The 8,539-nt window shown below is 39.8% G+C and overlaps 1 pseudogene; it reads left to right on the forward strand.

Moving 5' to 3' along the window:
* The first annotated feature begins 325 nt into the window (after positions 1 to 325).
* Positions 326 to 8,060, forward strand: LOC120021995 (annotated as a pseudogene).
* Positions 8,061 to 8,539: the final 479 nt, after the last annotated feature.

Below are 8,539 nucleotides of genomic sequence, written 5' to 3' on the forward strand. Positions count from 1 at the left end.
ACAGCAAATGTTTTGTAGGGTAAATGAGGTAGTTCAAATATTGCATGTTTGCTTTGATACTGTCTATTGGTAACTATTTTAACACTGAAAGAAAAACAACTTGACGAAAATAAGTTAAGTAAGATAAGTTTAAATTTATTATCAGTAAAAAAAATGTTCAAGATGGGGAATAGTTTTCAAGGTCTTTCAAACACCTTCAAGTATCTGTCAATTTTTTTTATTGTCTACTTTCGATCTGAAGAATATATTGAAGACATCTCTTTTTCTTTTTTTTATCTTGAGTGGAACCTCACCAGGCTCCAGTGTGTGTTGTACATTAGCCTTAATGAGGAAGATACTCACACTGAAACTCACGAGGACCACACCAGGAAGGGAAAGTGAGTCTTTTTTTTTTTTTGCTGTCTGTTTCTGCTTTCTGCTGAATGTCTGGATCCTTGTTGATCCAGTAAAGGGATACTTCCTGAAACACTGCAGAATATACTGTTAACATGACAGTACTCTGTAACAACAGGAACCTCCTAACCATACATTCCATCAATAGTCAGATCTTTAGACATTTTTTTATTAATACAATTTCAAAGATCAAAGAGTTTTGACTTTAAAGATCTATCGGTCCTCAAATTTCTTGAACATGTCCAGTAACGTAATCTCTCATGTTGAAGATGTAGCTTTCCTCCACCTTGTGTCTCTGCAAGAGGCTAGACCTGGGTTATAACCAGCTCACCATCATTTCAGACCACGTGTTTCAGGGCCAACCTGTCAGCGCTACACCTAAATAACAACCTAATCACAGCTATTGGGTCATCATCCTTTCAGTCTCTCTCTGGACTACACGTAGAGAACATAACCAACTGCACAGTCTAAAGAAGGTTCAGCCTATTATACAATTACCACATTATTCAGAAGATGTACATTGGGAGGAATGAATTTACCCAGTTTTTTCAATCAAGGGAAAAATCAAAATCGAAAAATCCGTAGGGTTGAGAGTGCTTGATGTGTCTGGGAATCCGTTGGACATCTCCGTCGTCACAGGAAGTGTTTTTCCGAACCTTCAGAAGTTAAACTTAGCCTACTGTGGCCATAATGGAAGCACGCAATGGGATGTGGCAGACAGACAGGTATTTTCTGAGGAACGTGTCGAGTCTTGACATGAGTGGAATCCACATGTCTCTGGAGGTTATGAGCATGTTGCTGCGGAGCTTCAACTCCCTGTTAGAATCTCTGACACGTTTCTCATTTAGGAATAGAGACGTCGGCCTATTCAAAGGTTCTCACCAATATTGCCTGCCACATACCGACACTGAGAATACTACAATTTAGATATAACAACATCAGTTTTGTTTCTGAGGAACTCCTGCGGTCCTGCACCCAGCTGACAAATCTGGGAATGCAATATAATAATATGATTGATCTGTCTGATTCTTCATTCTGGCAAATGAAGCAGCTGCGAAATCTGGAATTGGGACACAACATGCTTTCATCTGTTCCAAAAGCCACAAGGAATCTCCCCACTCTGGAAGTCCTGGATCTTAGCTTCAATAGAATCAATAAACTAGACTGCTCAGATTTTGCCAATCTTACTGGACTCTTCACAACTCTTTCTTCACAAAAACAAAATACCTCAATTTGAAAGCTGTGTTTTCCAGGATTTGAAGTCCTTAAAGGTCCTAAGCATTGGAAAAAAACAAATCCTGGCCTTGAGTGAATCTTTCAAGAATGGTTTGCAAAAAAACGAGAGATCTTGGATTTGCAAGGCAATAAACTAAGTTCTGTCAGAAAAGAAGACTTTAAACGCTTACAATCAGTCAAGGAATTGCTTTTATTCAACAATCAAATTAGCAGCTTAGAAGATGGGGCATTTGAGGTGATGGTCAACCTTAGAAGATGGAGCATTTGAGGTTATGGTCAACCTTAGAAGATGGGGCATTTGAGGTGATGGTCAACCTTAGAAGATTGGGCATTTGAGGTGATGGTCAACCTTAGAAGATGGGGCATTTGAGGTGATGGTCAACCTTAGAAACCTTACTCTTTCAGCAAATAGAATCTGTCAAACTGAAACTAGAGACCCGGGTGTTCAGAGGACTAACACGCTTAACCAGTCTCAGTATTTCTTCCAATCATATCAAGTATGAAACAGATGATAAACCCAACCCTGCACCCTTCTATCACCTGACATCACTCAAGATTCTACATATATCTTCAGCCAACGGATGGATAATATACCATCAATGTAACGGCTGTCTAATGCCTCCTCCTCGGATGAGGAGGAGGAGTAAGGGTCGGACCAAAACGCAGCGTTGAATGTAGACATAATGAATTTATTTGACAAGACGAACACTGACACGAACTACACTTGATAATAAACAAAATAACAAACCAACGACGTAGACAGACCTGAACTTGAGAACTTACATATAGACACGAAGAACGCACGAACAGGAAAGACTAGCCAAACGAACGAACAAACGAAACAGTCCCGTGTGGTGACACAGACACAGGAACAATCACCCACGAACAAACAGTGAGAACAGCCTACCTTAATATGGTTCTCAATCAGAGGAAACGTCAAACACCTGCCTCTAATTGATAACCATATCAGGCAACACATTCAACCCAACATAGAAACACATAACATAGACTACCCACCCAGCGCACGTCCTGACCAACTAAACAAAGTAAAACAAAGGCAAATAAGGTCAGGAACGTGACAATCAAACTTTCTTGAGGGTCTGAAATCTTTATCAGAATTCAGGGCAGGGTATCTGAATATTAAGTCTCTGCACCCAGACACATTCATTCACCAGACACACTGAGGTACCTTGACATCAGCAGTAATGTGTTCTCAACCCTTTGCTCCAGAGCTGTTTCTTCCAATGCCAAAAATAAGCAGAATATATCTGTCCAAATCCCAACTTCAGTCTTTGGATTTCCTCATACTAGCCAATCTATCTCAAGTTGCATTTCTGCTGTTGGAAAACCAACCAGATTGGAGAGATCAATGAGACAATGATACATTCTCTTAACTTTTTATGGCTGCAGGGGCAGTATTGAGTAGCTCTGTTTAAGGTGCCCATTTCAAACGGCCTCGTACTCAATTCTTGCTCGTACAATATGCATATTATTGTTATTATTGGATAGAAAACACTCTCTAGTTTCTATAGCCGTTTGAATTATGTCTCTGAGTGAAACAGAACTCATTCTACAGCACTTTTCCTCCCAGTGTGTGAAATTTCAGAAATCTTGGCCTCTGGTTCCAGATCAGTTTTAAAGTCCCAGTAAATCCTATGAGGATACAAACACTGCCCACGCCTTCCTCTAGATGTCAGTAAGTGGTGACAATTTGAATGGAGTCGATTGCGCAATCAGTGCCTCTATAAATCACCAAATACCGGAAGTAGCGTTCTTTTGGACCCTGCGCTCAACGCAAGAAGGACGTCGGACTGGGCTTTTTCCAAGCCTTGGTTTAGCCAGTAATATAGCGCCGGTCATGTTTTTACTCGTTATAGGTGTTAAAAACATCATAAGGTAGTTAATTTAAACCGTTTTATAGCAATTTATATCCGTTTAGTGCGATTTTGAGGCATTTCTATGTGATGCTCTTTGAAGCTTTGGGCACGTTTCGGGGTCCCGGTCGAACGTTAGTGGGCATTTCAACGGACAGAGGACATCTTTCGACCAAAAGAAGATTAGACCCAAGAAAGGATACATTGCCCAAGATTCTGATGGAAGATCACCTCATAGTAAGAAATATTTAAGATGATAAATCGTTGTTCTGTCGAAAAATTTTAAATGCATATTCCGCCATTTTGTTTGGTATAGCTTCGCTTGGCGAACCCTGTATTGCACAGTAAGGATAATTTTAGAAATGTAATTCAGCGATTGCATTAAGAACTAATTTGTCTTTCGATAGCTGTCCAACTTATATTTTTTTAGTCAAGTTTATGAATAGTTATCCATGAGACAAGATCACTGTGAAAGATGGCGTCCGACATTTTCAGGCTAGTTTTGCTAGTATTGTCATTGTATAACCACGGTTGTTTGTGGCTAAATATGCACATTTTCGAACAAACTCTATATGTATGTTGTAATATGATGTTACAGGAGTGTCATCGGAAGAATTCTGAGAAGGTTAGTGAAAAAATTAATATATTTTGGCGATGATAACGATATCGCTCTCTTTGGCTTGAATCAATGGTCGGGTAACGTTTGCATATGTGGTATGCTAATATAACGATTTATTGTGTTTTCGCTGTAAAACACTTAGAACATCTGAAATATTGTCTGAATTCACAAGATCTGTGTCTGTCCATTGCTGTGAGCTGTGTATTTTTAAGAAATGTTTTATGATTAGTAATTAGGTAATACACGTTGCTCTGTGTATTTATTCTAGTCGAGTTGTGATGGTGGGTGCAATTGTAAACTATGATTTATACCTGAAATATGCACATTTTTCTAACAAAACCTATCCTATACAATAAATATGTTATCAGACTGTCATCTGATGAGGTTTTTTCTTGGTTAGTGGCTATCAATATCTTTATTTGGCCGAATTGGTGATAGCACCTGATGGAGTAAGAAACTGATGGAGTTAGGAAAGTGCTGTCTTTTGCTAACGTGGTTAGCTAATAGATTTACATATTTTGTCTTCCCTGTAAAACATTTTAAAAATCTGAAATGGTGGCTTTATTCACAAGATCTGTATCTTTCATTTGGTGTCTTGGACTTGTGATTTAATGATATTTAGATGCTACTATTTAATTGTGAGGCTATGCTAGCGATGCTAATCAGTGTGGGGGGGGTGGGGGATGTTGTCATAGGTGTACCGACCTCGGGCTTGCAGCCATAAGAGTTAAAGTCCTTGAAAATGAATAATAACCCTTTCATATGTGACTGTAGAAATGCTTGGTTCAGCCAGTGGGTGGAGGACAATAACTTCTACCAATTCAGAAACCCGGATCCGGGAGCACCCCCCACCCCCCCACCAGTAAAAAAGCTGAATAGCATAGCTAGCATAGCGTCACAAGTAAATACTAGCATCTAAATATCATTCAATCACAAGTCCAAGATACCAGATGAAAGATCCACTTCTTGTGAATCCAGCAATCATTTCTGATTTGTAAAATGTTTTACAGGGAAGACACAATATGTAAATCTATTAGCTAACCACGTTAGCAAAAGACACAATTTTTCTTTGTCCACCATTTTTTCTCTCCACTAGTAGCTATCACCAATTCGGCCAAATAAAGATATTGATAGCCACTAACCAAGAAAAAACCTCATCAGATGACAGTCTGATAACATATTTATTGTATAGGATAGGTTTTGTTAGAAAAATTTGCATATTTCAGGTAGAAATCATAGTTTACAATTGCACCCACCATCACAACTCGACTAGAATAAATACAGAGAGCAACGTGTATTACCTAATTACTAATCATAAAACATTTCTTAAAAATACACAGCTCACAGCAATGGAAAGACACAGATCTTGTGAATTCAGACAATATTTCAGATTTTCTAAGTGTTTTACAGCGAAAACACAATAAATCGTTATATTAGCATACCACATGTGCAAACGTTACCCGAGCATTGATTCAAGGCAAAAAGAGCGATAGCATTATCACCACCAAAATGTATTAATTTTTTCACTAACCTTCTCAGAATTCTTCCGATGACACTCCTGTAACATCATATTACAACATACATATAGAGTTTGTTCGAAAATGTGCATATTTAGCCACAAAAAAACGTGGTTATACAATGAGAATAGTAGCAAAACTGGCCTGAAAATGTCGGGCGCCATATTGGACAGTGATCTAGTCTAATGAATAAATATTCATAAACTTGACTAAAAAATACAGGGAGGACAGCTATTGAAAGACAAATTAGTTCTTAATGCAATCGCTGAATTACATTTTTTAAATTATCCTTACTGTGCAATACCGGGTGCGCCAAAGCGAAGCTACCCCAAAGAAAATGGCGGAATATGCGTTTAACATTTTTCTACAGAACAACGATTTATCATCATAAATAGTTCTTACTATGAGCTGATCTTCCATCAGAATCTTGGGCAATGTATCCTTTCTCCGGTCTAATCGTCTTTTGGTCGAAAGATGTCCTCTTGTCCCGTCGAAATGGCCACTAACGTTCGGCATCTACAGGAAAAGTGTCCAACTCTTCAAAGTGCGTCACAAAGAAATGCCTCAAAATCGCACTAAACGGATATAAATTGCTATAAAACGGTTTAAATTAACTACCTTATGATGTTTTTAACACCTATAACGAGTAAAAACATGACCGGCGATATATTACTGGCTAAACCAAAGCTTGGAAAGAGGCCAGTCCGACGTCCATCGTGCGTCGAGCGCATTGAAGAAAAGGAAGCTCCTTCCGCCTTTCTGTCTTTTATAAAGTCCCTGATTGCGCAATCGACTCCATTCAAATTGTCACCACTTACTGACATCTAGAGGAAGGCGTAAGCAGTGTTTGTATCCCCATAGGATTCACAGGGACTTAAAAACTGAACTGGGAACAGGGACCAAGATTTCTGAAATCTCACTCCCTGGCAGGAAAAGTGCTGTAGAATGAGTTCTGTTCCACTCAGAGACATAATTCCAACGGTTATAGAAACTAGAGAGTGTTTTCTATCCAATAATAATAATAATATGCATATTGTACGAGCAAGAATTGAGTACTAGGCAGTTTAATCTGGAGACGAATTTATGCTAAGTCGAAACAGCACCCCCTATACTCGCAAGAAGTTAACTAAACACGAGTTGGTGAAGCCCATGACTATAACTGCAGCTATCCAGACAATCTGAAGGGCACTAAACTGTTGGACCTTGACACCCGTCCGTGTTCAGTAGACGTAGGCTTCTTCTTCTTCCTGCCCACCACTTCTCTGGTCCTCCTCACCCTACTGGGGTCCTTCATCTACCATCTCCTGAGATGGCAAGTTGTCTATTCCTACTACCTCTTCCTGGCATTTCTCTACGACACCAAGTGGAGGAACAAGCGTGCAGCTAATCAGTATGATGCCTTCGTCTCCTACAACACCCACGATGAGCCCTGGGTCCTGAGGGAGCTGCTGCCAGAGCTGGAGGGGCAGCAGGGCTGGAAGCTGTGTCTGCACCACCGGGACTTCCAGCCAGGCAAACCCATCATAGAAAACATCACAGATGCCATCTACGGGAGCCGCAAGACCATCTGTGTGATCAGCCATCACTATCTGGAGAGTGGGTGGTGCTCCAGAGAGATACAGGTGGCCAGGTAGGTCTAACAATCTTCAATTACCTATACAGTTATAAGAATATTTTGACGATAAATACACAATGCAGAGGATGGGAGGACTGAAAACTAGAGTACTAATGGTCAATAGGTAATTGTAAATATGAGTTGGGTTTCAGTTCAACAGCTGTTTAGAAACTGTGGAATGTCAGTCCTGAACTCAGAGCTACGTGTACTACGTGTGCTACATTCTGTACATTGAGTCTGGAGCAGGATACTTGTTATTTGGCCATTGGCCCAGTTGTACTGCAAGGACATCTGATTGATAAACCCCAGGCGAGGGTGGGGGGTTATAAATGGCATCCTGTCCCTTTGTTCTGTGGAGAAAAGCTGAGGACAGGGGAGACTGAATATCTACCTCCCAACATAACATCTATGATTTGTCCTTCTCAAATAAACCTATTTTTCTCCACCTGATTTGCTTTGGAGTTTGTGTTATTGAAGAATAACATCAACTGCTAACACAGTACACATAAACACACATATACTGTACTTCATAAAGACTTTCTACTTTACTCTCCAGCTTCCGTCTGTTTGACGAGCAGAAGAATGTGTTGATCCTGGTGTTCCTGGAGGAGATCGCAGACCAGCAGCTCTCTCCCTACCACAGCATGAGGAGGCTGCTGAAGAGACAGACCTACCTCAGCTGGCTCAGAGCTGGGGTGTACACCGGGGTCTTCTGGCAGAAACTACGGGTGGCTCTGGAGACCAGGGACTGCCCTGCTGAGCAGAACCCAATCTTCACTGGGGTGGAGAGATGGTGGCAGACATAAACTAAATGTACTAACCTTTAACCTATATGTTCTGAACTTTATCAGACATGTTATGATATAAACATGACTGAAAGTTATTGACAAATACTAATGCATCCTATAATTAGAAATTCATCTAATTTACTTGTGTATAGTTACATGCCTAACCAGCTAGCAAAATCTTGAACAAAATGTGAAGTGGGTCACTGACTGCAGACGATTTGCTACTATAAGTTTGCTCTCAGGGTCATTTTTTATTAACTTGCTTAGCTTTGCCTAATATCATTGGTGTTTTTTTTTCTTCAAGTAAGATAAAATGTACAACTATTATAAAAAATAGTGTCCAACATCATTTTTTTAATGTTAATTTGTCCTTTTGATTTGTAATGTTTATGATGAATAAAAGTTTATAATAGTCACACCTTTGTCAGTTATGCTTCATTTGAACTAGCAAGCCACTTGTTAGCTAATGCTAGCTAGCTGACAAGCTAATGAAGATA

Source organism: Salvelinus namaycush, chromosome 27 (genome assembly GCF_016432855.1).
Source record: "Salvelinus namaycush isolate Seneca chromosome 27, SaNama_1.0, whole genome shotgun sequence".
Classification (NCBI taxonomy): domain Eukaryota; kingdom Metazoa; phylum Chordata; class Actinopteri; order Salmoniformes; family Salmonidae; genus Salvelinus; species Salvelinus namaycush.